Raw genomic sequence first — 14,977 nt, forward strand, 5'->3', positions numbered from 1 at the left:
ATATATATATATATATATATATATATATATATATATATATATATATAGCCTATGCAAATTTTTCACGCCAACAGGAAAATTAATCTGGGCTTATCTTGAGGGGGTACAAGGGTTTAGACTCCCCTGATGGCATCACTGACAGCAGCAGGCCAGCTCCAGGGTATGATGTGAGAGCTTCTTACCCCCACGAGCACTCCCTGTGGGTAAATACACACTTCTCAGCCACAGGACACTGGGTGAGGCGAGGAGGAGGGTAAAGGTGGACCTGGGACTAGACGGTACCAGGCTACCAGTGAAACCCAAATCCGTGCCAATCGCAGCGGACGGGTTAAAAACTAAGTAAAAAACTAAGTAAAAAACTAAGTAAAAAACTGACTCTCAGGGCAAAGTTGAAATATGAGAAACTGATTAAAAACATACAATTCATCTAAATATCCTAGTTCAGGGCTTTAGTGTTGGAGTTCATTCTCTACGAGTTATGGACCTGGAGTAGTGAGCACATCCCACATGATCTTGAACCCCTGAAGGGTGGGTGTTTTGACCACAAGGGCTCACTCAGAGGGGGGAAAATTGGGCCACATATAGCTGGTCTTCAAGCACTCATAATCCTTGATATAAACATCTTATGGATATACATGTAATACCATGATGTGCAGCATACAATGAACTCAATGGTGAAAGCAGCCTGATATGTGTGATGCCTGAGCGGGCCAAGCCAGACCTATTGCTGGGCTGAGCCTGGTGGACGGGACAATGTACTGGATGGGGGACTCACGCAAGCTAATTTATTATATAACACATGAAAGTTTACTTTTTAGGTGTGCATATGTTGTACATATCTTGTGCTCTGTCTGGCTGGCTATCTTGGTTAGACTCTCTCTCTCTCTCTCTCTCTCTCTCTCTCTCTCTCTCTCTCTCTCTCTCTCTCTCTCTCTCTCTCTCTCTCATATACAGGATACAGGATTTAAAAAATCTATACATTTCAAGACAACCTATTTCTCTCTTAAAAACATGTATGTGTAGAAAAACATAATTTTCAATGGGAGTGTAACATATGAATTTTTTTTTTCTAATGTTTACCAATATTCTGATAAAATAATAATGGCAGGTGTTGCTTGGTGCCACTGGGAGTCGGGGGTGCAAGCAAGCATTTTGTGTAGTGTTTGTTTTCTGACTTGTGCTGCCCACCTGTGCCTGGGAGTTCCCTGCCTGGCTGGCTGTTTTTTTTTTTTTTTTTTTTTTTTTGGGGGGGGGGGGGGGTAATGCCAACCCTGAGGATTACTAACAAGTGGAACAGCCTTACTGAACATGTAATCACCAGCACTAGTGTGAATATGTTTAACCCGGTAGCAGCGACGGGCCAAATTTGTGGCTTTACCGCGTACCAGCAACGGGCCAAATTTTTGCCATGACATAACCCCCCAAAATAGATGAAGCATAAACTGATCACAAATGCGTTGACATATATTATGAAATGGTTTGCGCGAGTGATGATTTTTCTCATCAATTCGCTTAGAGGGGCCATTAAAAAACATGATCCCCGCTGCTACCGGGTTAAGAATAGATATGACCAGTTTGAGGCTGAACAGAAACAGAGAAGAGGCACCAGGCCCTTATGACTCCCTTGCCTCTTATACTTTCACTGGGTAAGCATCTTCACTCAGGGTCGGACTGGCCTGTGTGCCCGTGTGCCAATGTACTTACTCGTGTTTCTTATTTATCTGGGCCCGCTTCTGCCGAAGCGCTCTGCAGGACCCACATATTTTAATTAATTAAATTTTCAATATTGATCACAACTTATATGCTAAGTTAATTGTCAATGGCACATGGGCCCCCCAAGGTACATGTGTAGTGCGGCAACTATGCCTGATGAACGAGCCTCCCATAACCCACTTAGCCAGGGGGGTACCTCTTTGGCCGACTCGGTAAGGAGTGGCTCTCCTGTCATGTTGGTCGCGGGTTCAATCCCAGGCAGCCGGCGAATAACCACACCTTGTCTTCATTAATTTCTCGCGTTTTTCGATACACGCAGAGGACGTGTTGGGAAATAAGAGGAAATATAAAAAGGAAATCGACCGGGGCATGACACATGGGCCCCTGGACTTAACCCATGCCAATGTGTATTATTTGAATATTTTGATATTTTAGCTTACATGGGCCCGGGCCCCTCCAGCCACTAGATGGCACGGCCCCCTTCAGCACCCCAGTCCGACTCTGTCTTCGCTAGGTAAGCACGTCAGCGTTGCCACGAACCCGCGCCATGAACCCTTGAATCTCGATTGCAAGTTTACCGTTGATGAGGTTTCAGGCCCAGCGCTCCACAGGGCCACTAACATTATAACAGTAATATTAGCACCTAAAGGTGTCCTCAATCCTCATATTTGTTAAGTCGTAGGATTTAGTGGATAAGTGAGTTTTCAGCGCTTTCTTGTCTTACGTAGCAGTGCCACACCTCGCCTAATCGCCCTTACCGGAGCACCCGGCAGCCCACACAACCCTGATGACAATGAGTGTGGTAACTGCCCCAACAATAGCCACTTTTAAAGCGCGTTATGACCAGCGTTCCCAGATTATCGTACTCAGAGCATCGTATTTTTCGGTTTCCCCACAACTATTGCAAAAGGAAGACACCAGTAATTAACCATTTCAACGAAAACTATAAATAACTCTAACTATTGAGGTGGAGGAGACTGTTTTGAGGTCGGAAATCGGTAAATATAAGCGGCCGAGCACGACAATCTGGCAACGCTGGTTATGACAGACACCTTGATTTGATTAACTAAGATACTGGCTAACTAGTCCTAAGAGGTGGGGGACATCATACGAAGTCCTCTTAATTCCCCACTATTTATTCCTAGCTAAGCATTCCTAGATAAGACAGACACGGGGGAAGGAAGGACGGAGGGAAGAATAAAGGAGGAACCAGTGAGCGCCATGCGGCACCTCACCTGTCACTCCGCCGTCACCAGCTTGGCCATCTCCACCTTTCTCTTGAGCCGCTTCTCCACCTCGGGTTTCTTGGCCGTCATGAAGTAGAAGAAGAAGGCGTTGCGTCTCTTCTGCTTGCCCATCGCTGCCAGCCAGGAATACTCAGGAGGTGGAGGAGGAGGGAGAGCACGGCCGTACGTCTTAACTCCATGGTGGTGGACGGAGCACTGACTCGCAACGTCGCAAACTCGCAAGTTCACAACCAGCGTTACCATATTGTCGTACTGGGTATAACTTTTTCTTCTGCTTGAGGCCCAAAACTGTCGAGCCTACACTGATAACGATATACATTCACAATTAGAGTTCAGATGGTTAATTATCGATGTTTATCTGCAATTGTTATGGGTCAGAAACAGGAAAATGCGATGTTCTGAGTACGACAATATGGCAACGTGCTCGCAACGTTGCCAAAGTGTCGTACTCAGCTGCTCATTTTTCCCGATTTCAGGTAAAAAAATGTCCCACCCATAAAACTAACGATACTTTGATTTCCCAACAAAAACTCCTAATGTGTTCAGCAGATGCAAACCTTTCCCTGAGTTGTGCTATAGCAGTGTCCGAAAATGGGAGAAAAATAGCTCTTCGATAGTACTCCTATAATTGATGATTGATATAGTTTATTATTGCAAGTAAAACAACAAAGGAGAAGGGAGGACCATGCCATTTTTTGTTGGTGGGTTTGCCTTAATTATGTTTCTGATGACCACTGACTGTTCAAGGCTTCTGGCTTCCGTACCTTTCCTCAGCTTGGGCAAAAAGTTGGTTGAATTTATTTCCATCACGATAGGACTGAAATGCATCTATGCAGCTCTGTACACTTCCAAGAGCACCATCAGTTCTTGTTGTGACCCCTGCAGCTTTTCTGGCAAGGGTTTAGTGACACTTAGAACTGAGGTGAGCACTTCCAAACTCATGAGAAAACCTGGGTCACTTATTGCTTTAGATTAGGCTTGGCTGCTGATTCTTCACCTAACGTGTTCTGCAGTAATTATTCTTAATCATTATTTCATTATTTATCTACCTCATTAACTGAATTATCCGGGGCATCAGCCGAGTCAGTGGTGACTTTCCTACACCAGATAGAGTACGTACGTGAAGCGTTTTCTGGCCAAGGAGGAAATATGTAAGGAATGGAAAGGCACAAATCCCAAGCCTGCGTGAATTCAAGGAATGACACACGCTATAGAAAAAAAGTACTACATAAACAGAAAATGAAGTCTATCAATCATAATTTTCAGAAATTTGAAATTTGTGGTCAGAAAATATTATACGGATAACATGAATAGGCTACGTGAGCCTACGTCGTCGATGAATGTTTCTCAAAATAGATCACCTGCTCTTATTCAACTCAGCAGCTCCATTGCTCAGGTGCTGAACATACAATAGTTACTCAGCCACTCTACACTGTCCACTGTCAAGCACAAAACGGTCATTAAAGGTGGTAATATAGCGGCAAAGGTCGACCTTACAGGTCCCATACGCGTCTCGTGTCGCCTGCCACTCTCCCCGACATAATACAGAATCAATTACTACATACTCACCACTGTCACCAGACAAGTTCGCTTGGTGCCTCAACAGTATAATTATATAGTCCTCCAATCACTTTGACTGCACCTTACACCTAAAATCAAGTAAATTTGAGAGGCAAGAAGGAGAGAAGGCACACTTACGACTTTCGTGCTCTCTCTCTCTCTCTCTCTCTCTCTCTCTCTCTCTCTCTCTCTCTCTCTCTCTCTCTCTTGACAGCTTCTCTCTCTCTCTACACACAATTTTATGAGCCCATCATTTAACGCCTTACTTTTTTTTCACTCAGAGCAAACCTTATGTCCTACCATTAACTCAAAACAAAACCAAAGGGGAAATAACTCGGTCACTCGGTGCCACTGAGCTCTCAACTCCACACACACACACACACACACACACACACACACACACACACACACACACACACATTCGTAGTCGTAATACTAATATACATATTCCTATTATTTTCCCGTAACATTTATTTATTCATTATTATCCCCCCCCCCCCCCCGTCGGCGATCACGGACCTTCATCTCTCCCTATCATCAGCCATCCTCACAACTTCTGCCACACTGAGTCTTCCATCCATGTCTTGTAGCAGGCTATCCATAAATTTAATTCTTTGACGTCCTCTTGCTCCTCTTCCTTCCACTCTTCCAAGCAAGCAGTCACTTTCTAGTCATCTCCTTCTTAGCACATGACCCAGAAACTTTAGTTGTCGCCTTCATATACTTTTCGTTAATTGCCTATCTACTGCTGCTCTTCGCAGAACTTCCTGGTTTGTCACACTGTCCGTCCAGGGAATTCTCAACATTCTCCTTAAAAACACATTTCCGCCGCGTCTATCTTTTTCTTTGTATTTGCTATAATTGTCCATGTTTCGCAACCATATAGTAAAGATGACCACACAAAACATTTTAATAATCTCAATCGCATTTCCATATTCATACTCAAATTATTCAACAGTTTCCTCATATTTCTGAATGCCGTCTTTGCTATACATATTCTCCTGCCTATTTCCTTCTCACTTCCTCCGTCTTCACTAATCATGCTCCCAAGGTAATTAAATTTTTATACTTGCTCAATAAGCCTTTCACCAATCCGTATCCCCACTCGAAATTTGCTTTTTCTTTGTAAACACCATAACCTCTGTTTTACTGCCATTGATTTTTAGCCGTTTTCTCTCACAACTCTCCTGTATCCTGTTCACCAGTGCTTGTAGTTTCTCCTCTGAGTCAGCCAAAAGTACAGTGTCGTCTGCATACTTTATATTGTTAACATTTCTACCTCCAATTAAAATTCCATCCATATTTTCCAATTCTTCTGTCACTCGTTGATCGTATAGAGAAAAGAAGTCTGGGGACAGGTCTGGACACACCCCTGTCTGACTCTTGTAATCTGTACCCAGTCTGTCTCCTCCTATCTCCTCGTCCCTATGCTGTCAAATTCCCATCTTTGTTTTTTCATCTCTTCCGCTGGTAATCTCTGGAACAGCCTTCCCTCGCCTGTATTTCCTCCTGCCTACAACTTTAGCTCTTTGAAGAGGAGGGTATCGAGACATCTCTCCTTTCGAAGTTGACCTCTCTCCTGACCTCTCGTTATTTTCCCTCTGAATCTCAAGTTGTTGTTGTCCTTATCTTTCTCCGTTCTTGTTTTTTGTTCTTCTTTATCCGTTGTTCTTCGTATCCTTCATTTACCTTTCTTGTTGTTCCTCATCTTCTCCACCATATAGATGGTTCTTGTTTTTTTGTTTTGTTTTTTTTGCTTTTGTTTCTACTTTTTTGTTCTTTGTCCTCCATTTCCTCTTTTTTTTCTTTTTCTTCTTGTTTATTTTTCTTCTTTTTTTCATGTTCGTCTTCTGGTTGTAGCGTTATTGTTATTGTTGTTATTGTTGTTGTTGTTGTTGTTGTTTTTGTTGTTGTTGTTGTTGTCATTTGAGCAGGTTCTAGAGGGCTTTTTTTTCTTGAGCTTCCTCCCTTGCTATAAAAACAAACTTTGCAGACAATACGGAAAAAACGACGTAGCCGGCACCCACGTGATCAGTAAATTTATGTGCTTAACTAGAGAGAGAGAGAGAGAGAGAGAGAGGGGGGGGGGGGGTAGGAATGATACATGAAACTGCTGCATAGATTTATTTTCTTGGGGCGGCTATTGTAGAACACTAAAAGGATGCTTAGGCTCGGATTATAAGACATTTCGCCGCCCAAGAACACATATTTGACAAGGCTTTCCTAGAAGTTGTGGGCATTTCCGGTTCTAGTTTTATGACCCTGGTGGTAGTTTGACCCATCTTCTGTACCCTGAGCCTAAAAAACACTCATTAGAGCCTGATTGATATCCCCTTTTGACCTTTAGAAATATCTTGATGTGAGAAGGGAAAGTGTCTTGTAATACCAGCCTTGATATCTGTTCCTCGTTTAAGTTATATCAGCTGACTTGGCTTACCAGTGATATGATTTTAAACAAAGAAACATCGTGGGCAAGAGGCAAACTGAAAGGGTTGCAGGTGTACTAATGAATTCTCCTCCCGAAATTGACCTCTCTTTCGGCCACCTCTTTTGATTCATTTTTTTAGGAGCAGCGAGAAGCGGGCTCTTTTTTTTTCATTATTGTTTCCTTTTTTGTGTGCCCTTGAGCTGTCTCCTTTGTTGTAAAGAAAATGAAATTCGTGCCCGTATAGTAGATACATTGGAGTCGTGATTGGCGAGAAAATCCAGGAACGTTTGACTTAGATGACGGTATACTTGATAGTGACACCGAGGCTGCTGCTGCTGGTGCCTTGATAAGCTGCGTACACCTCATTGGTCTGGGATATCAGAGGTGAAGGCACTACCCTATAGCCGCAGATAATTAAGCTGGTGTCTGACGGGTACATCTTCTCACTCCTCCCGTTCAGCAGAAGCCAGTCAGTTTCACAGTTCGTTGTCCCTAGAATCCTTGATGTAACTTCGTTGACCTTCACGCGACTTCCAGAAGGAGCCTTTGGACAAAAAAAAAAAAGAGAGTTGCGTTACCTTAGAGGTAGATATGGAACGGGCCTCTAATGTTTCATTGGCGACCTGCTCGAAGAAAAATGGGTGTTTGAAGGGGGGATGAGCAAGTGATAATGTTATAAATCACTGGAGTGTTGGAGGAAGCAAGCGCATGGTAGCTACGTGTGGAGGACTCAAGTATAATGTAACCTTTTGTGGAGTTGGTGGTGATTGTTTTAACCCCTTGAATGCGGATTTCCTACCAGAAGACATCACCAAGCTACAGGAATGGAACAAAAACTGGCTGCTACAATTCAATGAAGAAAAATATAAGGTCCTGCATCTTGGGAGGGGATATCCAGCACACCAATACCACATGGGAAACACTCCACTATCCACCACAGAGGCAGCGAAAGACCTGGGAGTGTATGTTACCAGGCTACCAGTGAAGGGATATCCAGCACACCAATACCACATAGGAAACACTCCACTATCCACCACAGAGGCAGAGAAAGACCTGGGAGTGTATGTTACCAGGCTACCAGTGAAGGGATATCCAGCATACCAATACCACATGGGAAACACTCCACTGTCCACCAAAGAGGCAGAGAAAGACCTGGGAGTATGTGTTACCAGGCAACCAGTGAAGGGACATCCAGCACACTAATACCACATGGGAAACACTCCACTATCCACCACAGAGGCAGAGAAAGACCTGGGAGTATGTGTTACCAGGCTACCAGTGAAGGCCAAATTCGTGCCAATCGCAGCGGACGGGTTAAGGTTTGATGAAAATAGATGACATGACCAAACAAATCTCTTGTCGACACCCCCGCAGGAGTGGCAGTGTTGTGGAGAGAGACACACTAATACCTTTCTTGTGTTACATCCGTTTTTACCTGGATTCGGTATTCGCAGTATTTTTCTGCTGGAGGGGAAGTTATTGTGCCAGTCTGACCAACAGCTGCCGTGATTATCTGTGGATGGATACCATAGTGATTATGATACCAGGCTTGAGGGTGCATCAAGCAGGGATTATAAGCAGCTCTCGTATGTGCTTGTACGATGGGTCGAATTCAAATACAAACTATGTTCCATAATTTATCTTACTATTATTAAACACAAAAAAAATATATACAATGGATAATATTATACATCTACTGTCAATATGTCCATCTGGCGAGAATCTCAACTTAGCAAGCAGCACAGTTGTATATTGCCGAAGTAGCGAAGCTCAGATAAGTCCACAATGTTCCTTAAGGGGTTACTATTACACTGGGCAAATTTTCCGTGGATCTTCAGTCAAACCACGATTTCCGCTGGCGTGTTTTTCATTTGTTTCGTGTTATTGTTGATGACGATGATGGTGAGTAATACCGTTTTCCTTCGGTGAAATCTACCGTAGCTTTGGAAGATCGTGGACACGTCAGAAAACCACGGAAATATGAGAACCACGCCAGCGGAAATCGTGGTTTGACTGAAGATCCACGGAAAATTTGCCCAGTGTAATAGGGTGGTATTATAAGACAGTTTCACTTCTCACATCAACTCTTTCTAAAGGTCAAAGAAGGTGGCAGTCAGGTTCTAATGAGTGGTTCTTTAGGCTCATGCTACTGGGGAAGGGTCAAACTACCACCAGGGTCATAAAACTACTCCTGGAAATGCCCTAACTCATACGAAAGCCTTGTCAAATATGTGAACTTGGGCGACGAAATGTCTTAAAATACGGCCCATAGTCCCTTTACCTGGTGACAACTTAGCAAGCAGCACAGTTGTGTATTGCCGGAGAAGCTCAGATAAATCCACAACGTTCCTTACCTGGTGACAACTCGTGGTTGCAGGCGTGAAGGAGATGTTGTAGCCCTGATAGGTCTTCGTGGGGTCGGTGAAGAATCTCGCGTTGAAATTGAAAGATGGCGATGTAAAGACTTTCCCTGATTGAGACCCACACAACCTGGTGATTAAATTAAGAACAAGGTTATATATATATATATATATATATATATATATATATATATATATATATATATATATATATATATATATATATATATATATATATATATATATTTTTTTTTTACGTCTACGCCAATAGCGCCAGTATGCTCGCTTGAGGGGTCTGGGTGGTGTTCGGCCCCACCCCATAATGGCGCAGGCAAGTGTTTATAGTGGCGCCATCTTCTCTTGGCTCATGCTGCCCCCTGGAACTCTTTCTTGATTCACTTGGACGGTTTCCTCTAGAGTCCGGGTTGATGGGTGGTCTTCAGGACAGCATGTGGGTAGTTTTAAGCCACTCGGCGGTGACTGAAAAATCCCAGGTAGTAGCGTGGGGATTCGAACTCGCGTCGTCCATCACGTGGTGAATGTGGGCCCAGCACGCTACCACTCAGCCACCGCCTACCCAGCGTCGTCTGTAGTGGCATCGTCAACGTTACCAGATTGTCGTACTTGGCGTATTGTTTTTGCCGATTTCTGACCAAAAACTATCGTACCCACAAAGATAACGATATGCATTTATAATTATCGTTAAAAGCGGTAATTATTGTTGCTCTTTTTTTTTTGCAATATTTATGGGGGTGGGTTTCATTAAAGTTCCCAAGTCCTTTGAAGTGTGCTCAAGGAGTCCCAGGTGTGCGAGAAACATTGGACATGTATCACGAAAGCTACCAAGCCAGGCAACAGGACTGAGAGGAGCCGTGCGGTCACAGCGGAGCTGAAAGTGGCGTTGACTCTGCGATACCTCGCCACCGGGAAAATGCAGCAGTGCAGCGCAGATGACTTTGGAGTTTCCCGGGCCACAGTCAGCAGAATCATCACCCAGACCGTGGATGTTCTCGTGACACAAGAGAATATGAGGTTCAACGGCTTCTCTTTAAACCGGGGGGCGCAGCAGAGAATGAAGGCGGAGTTTGCCGAAATTGCTGGTTTTCTCGGTGTGGTGGGTGCTGTTGATGGCACCCACGTAAGAATAGTGGCCCCACATGACCACGAAGAAGTGTACGTCAACCGCAAGAACTACCACAGCATCAATGTGCAAGTGTTATTTGATGCACAGTACAAGCTGCGGGACATGGCGGCGAGGTGGTCTACTCACGACTCACTAAATGTTTGTTTACACCGTGGTGCCGTTGAAGATGCAGACGGAACAAAAATACGTGCACATATTCTTTACAATGAAGATACTATCGCTGTATTTCAACTAAATATCAATTTTTTATATTTATAATTCCATAATTATACATAAGAAGTGTAATTTAGGTTAATTGAAGACATATTAGACGTCAAAGCGACGCGGAAGATTGGCAACGATGGTTTCTCCCAAGACCGCCCCCAATCCAACTTGGAAGTGCTTGTGGCGCGGTGATGAAACACGCCCAAGAAATTCTCCCAACTGCGCGTGGCGTCACCACGTCTGGGAGACCACTATGATGAAACCCACCCCAGAAACAGGAAAATACAATGTTATACGTACGGTAATCTGGTAACGTTGGGCATCGTTCCCATCTCTCGTTGTCAACCAAACATGTGAATTAAGTTTAGAAACCCACTCCGCTCTTCCTCCTTAATATAAGAACATAAGAACGTAGGAGTCTGCAAGAGCCGGTAGGCCTGTACGAGGCAGCTCCTTTGACCCTAAGCTCCCGTGTATCTAACCCCACCTAATATCGCTGTCCATGAAGTTATCTAATCTATTTTTGAATGTGACAATTGTATTGGCACTCACCACATGAGTGCTAGGCCTATTCCACTCATACACCACCCTGTTAGTAAACCAATTTTTGCCTATGTCCCTGTTGAATCTGAATTTATCCAGTTTAAACCCATTACTTCGTGTCCTACCCGGTTCTCTTACCAACAAAACCTTATGAATATCCCCCTTATTAAAGCCCTTCATCCATTTATAAACCTCGCCATAACACCATAACTCTCCGTGACGAGGGACAAAACGCCCAACCATTTCACCCACCCCAGTCATTAACACTAATACAACAACTACCCATTAAACAAGCGGACCATCCCTTGACACCTACCCTTACCTGCCGCTGTATAAAGGGGGAGCTTCGTGGTGCAGTGGTTAGCACGCTCGGCTCACAATCAAGAGAGCCCGGGTTCGATTCCCGGGCGGAGTGGAAAAATTGGGGCGGTTTTTCCGATATCCTACACTCCTGTCCACCCAGCAGTGAATGGATACCAGGTATTAATCGGGGGTTGTGTCCCGTCTCCTGGGGTCTGTTCCCTTCTCCTATAATCCTTCCCCCTCCTGTCTCTCTCCGGCATATGACCACAGATGTTGCCTTCTCCTATAATTCCTTCCCCCTCCTGTCCCTCTCCGGCATATGACCATAGATGTTGCCTTCTCCTATAATTCCTTCCCCCTCCTGTCTCTCTCCGGCAGATGACCACAGATGTTACCTTCTCCTATAATACCTTCCCCCTCCTGTTTCTCTCCGGCATATGACCACAGATGTTGCCTTCTCCTATAATTCCTTCCCCCTCCTGTCTCTCTTCGGCATATGACCACAGATGTTGCCTTCTCCTATAATTCCTCCCCTCTCTCTCTCTCTCTCACCGGCATATGACCACAGATGTTGCCTTCTATAATTCCTTCCCCCTCCTGTCCCTCTCCGGCATATGACCACAGATGTTGCGCCGACTAAACGAAACTTTCTAACTTTTCCGCTGTATAAGGCATCACCTGTTACTCTATGTCTTAAGCATGCACACTCACACCTTTAGTCACCCAAGCAACAAACCACACACGCTACTCACGTTGTCGTTCGATTGTACAAGAATGTTAACTCGACGCCATCCACACATCTTCTCAGCGCTCCCTGCAGCGTGAACCTCTCCAGTTTCAGCGTCAACATGGATGTCGTCTGAACAAGCAAAGGAACACTTCTATAAGCCCTGACCTGTTTGCCTGTATGCGGGTTTGCTACAAAAATAACGGAGCAGTTTATTCATTTCATAAACCCTGAACTCTTGGGCGCACCTTTTATCACTCCACTACTACGTCGAGTGGAATTATTATCGTGGACACTGTGATACTGCCTGAGTCAGATTGTTAGTGGCGTGTTTCGAGGATATATAACTATAGCTGTGTGTGTGTGTGTGTGTGTGTGTGTGTGTGTGTGTGTGTGTGTGTGTGTGTGTGTGTGTGTGTGTGTGTGTGTGTGTGTGTTTGTTTACAGCAAAGGAGACAGCACAAGGGCACACAAGAAAGGGAACAATAAAAAGAAATATAGCCCGCTACTCGCTGCTCCTGTAAAGAGTCCGAAGAGGTGGCCGAAAGAGCAGTCAATTACATGAGAAGAGGTGTCCTGATACCTTCCTCTTGTGTGTGTGTGTGTGTGTGTGTGTGTGTGTGTGTGTGTGTGTGTGTGTGTGTGTGTGTGTGTGTGTGCGTAAAATGCACTTTCTTACTTGAAAGTCTTTTTTTTATATTTTTTTTACGTGTACACCTATAGCGCCGGTAGGCTCTCTTGAAGGGCCTGGATTGTAGTCGACCCCAGCCCGTCATGGCGCAGGCAAGTGTTTATAGTGGCGCCATCTTCTCAGCTTCCAGGAAATGCGAGAGATATATAGTGTATGCCCTGACTACTTAGATATACTCAGCGTCAAGGCGTTTTATAACAGTAATTCTTGATTTGAGCAATAAAATGGAAACGCAAGCGAATAGGAATGGCAGACAGAACAATGACCTTAGGCAGTGCACTAACTCGGCATTCTTCTCCTCTGGAATAGAATATCATGTCTCGTAATATCATGGACGCTTTGTGACGCTGGAATGAGCTATTACTTGCCTCACCCACCACGGCCAAAAAAGTAAGGCACATACCGAAACTCCTCGCAGTGCGCAGTTAAAGTTATTCGGGTAGTTGGTAATCCCGAAGCCTGGGGAGGACCAGTAGAACACTCCGTTGAATGCCTGAGTTAAACATCTTGGTGGTGGTGGGCTGGTGGTGGTGGTGGTCGGTTTAGTAGTGGTGGTTGTTGCTCTCGGGGTGGTGGTGGTGGTTTTTTTAGTGGTGGTTCTGGTGGTGGGTTTTGTAGTGGTGGTTCTGGTGGTGGGTTTTGTAGTGGTGGTTCTGGTGGTGGGTTTTGTAGTGGTGGTTCTGGTGGTGGGTTTTGTAGTGGTGGTTCTGGTGGTGGGTTTTGTAGTGGTGGTTCTGGTGGTGGGTTTTGTAGTGGTGGTTCTGGTGGTGGGTTTTGTAGTGGTGGTTCTGGTGGTGGGTTTTGTAGTGGTGGTTCTGGTGGTGGGTTTTGTAGTGGTGGTTCTGGTGGTGGGTTTTGTAGTGGTGGTGCTGGTGGTGGGTTTTGTAGTGGGAGTGGTGGGTTCTGTAGTGGTGGTGGTGGTGGTGGTGGGTTTTGTAGTGGTGGTGGTGGGTTCTGTAGTGGTGGTTGTTGTTGCTGTGGTGGTGGTGGTGGTGGTGGGTTCTGTAGTGGTGGTGGTGGGTTCTGTAATGGTGGTGGTGGTGGGTTCTGTAGTGGTGGTGGTGGGTTCTGTAGTGGTGGTGGTGGGTTCTGTAGTGGTGGTGGTGGGTTCTGTAGTGGTGGTGGTGGGTTCTGTAGTGGTGGTGGTGGGTTCTGTAGTGGTGGTGGTGGGTTCTGTAGTGGTGGTGGTGGGTTCTGTAGTGGTGGTGGTGGGTTCTGTAATGGTGGTAGTGGGTTCTGTAGTGGTGGTGGTGGGTTCTGTAGTGGTGGTGGTGGGTTCTGTAATGGTGGTGGTGGGTTCTGTAGTGGTGGTGGTGGGTTCTGTAGTGGTGGTGGTGGGTTCTGTAGTGGTGGTGGTGGGTTCTGTAGTGGTGGTGGTGGGTTCTGTAGTGGTGGTTGTGGGTTCTGTAGTGGTGGTGGTGGGTTCTGTAGTGGTGGTGGTGGGTTCTGTAATGGTGGTGGTGGGTTCTGTAGTGGTGGTGGTGGGTTCTGTAATGGTGGTAGTGGGTTCTGTAGTGGTGGTGGTGGGTTCTGTAGTGGTGGTGGTGGGTTCTGTAGTGGTGGTGGTGGGTTCTGTAGTGGTGGTGGTGGGTTCTGTAGTGGTGGTTGTTGCTGTGGTGGTGGTGGGTTCTGTAGTGGTGGTGGTGGGTTCTGTAGTGGTGGTGGTGGGTTCTGTAATGGTGGTAGTGGGTTCTGTAGTGGTGGTGGTGGGTTCTGTAGTGGTGGTGGTGGGTTCTGTAGTGGTGGTTGTTGCTGTGGTGGTGGTGGTGGTGGTGGGTTCTGTAGTGGTGGTTGTTGTTGCTGTGGTGGTGGTGGAGGTTTCTGTAGTGGTGGTTCTGAAGAAAAAAATAAAGGAATCATTAGGATAGAAAATATTTGCGATCTACGAATAAATTGGGAGCAGCGAGTAACGGGCTTTTTTTTATTATTGTTTCCTTATTTTGTGCCCTTGAGCTGTCTCCTTTGTTGTAAAAAAAAAACACCGGCTGATGAAGGTACAATGCAAAAATATGGTTCTACTCTTCACTGGTCCTGAGACTCTCCCATCACTCTTTTTT

General features: G+C 45.3%; 1 long non-coding RNA gene across 1 annotated transcript; it reads right to left on the minus strand.

Moving 5' to 3' along the window:
- Positions 1-6,630: 6,630 nt before the first annotated feature.
- Positions 6,631-13,884, minus strand: LOC127007815 (uncharacterized). Its single transcript, XR_007760591.1, has 5 exons — positions 13,324-13,884; positions 12,255-12,361; positions 9,303-9,438; positions 8,384-8,461; positions 6,631-7,492 (listed from the first exon to the last, which is right to left on the minus strand). It is a non-coding gene; the product is annotated as an uncharacterized LOC127007815 (long non-coding RNA).
- Between the last annotated feature and the right edge of the window lie 1,093 nt (positions 13,885-14,977).

This window comes from Eriocheir sinensis, chromosome 4, assembly GCF_024679095.1.
Source record: "Eriocheir sinensis breed Jianghai 21 chromosome 4, ASM2467909v1, whole genome shotgun sequence".
Lineage (NCBI taxonomy): Eukaryota > Metazoa > Arthropoda > Malacostraca > Decapoda > Varunidae > Eriocheir > Eriocheir sinensis.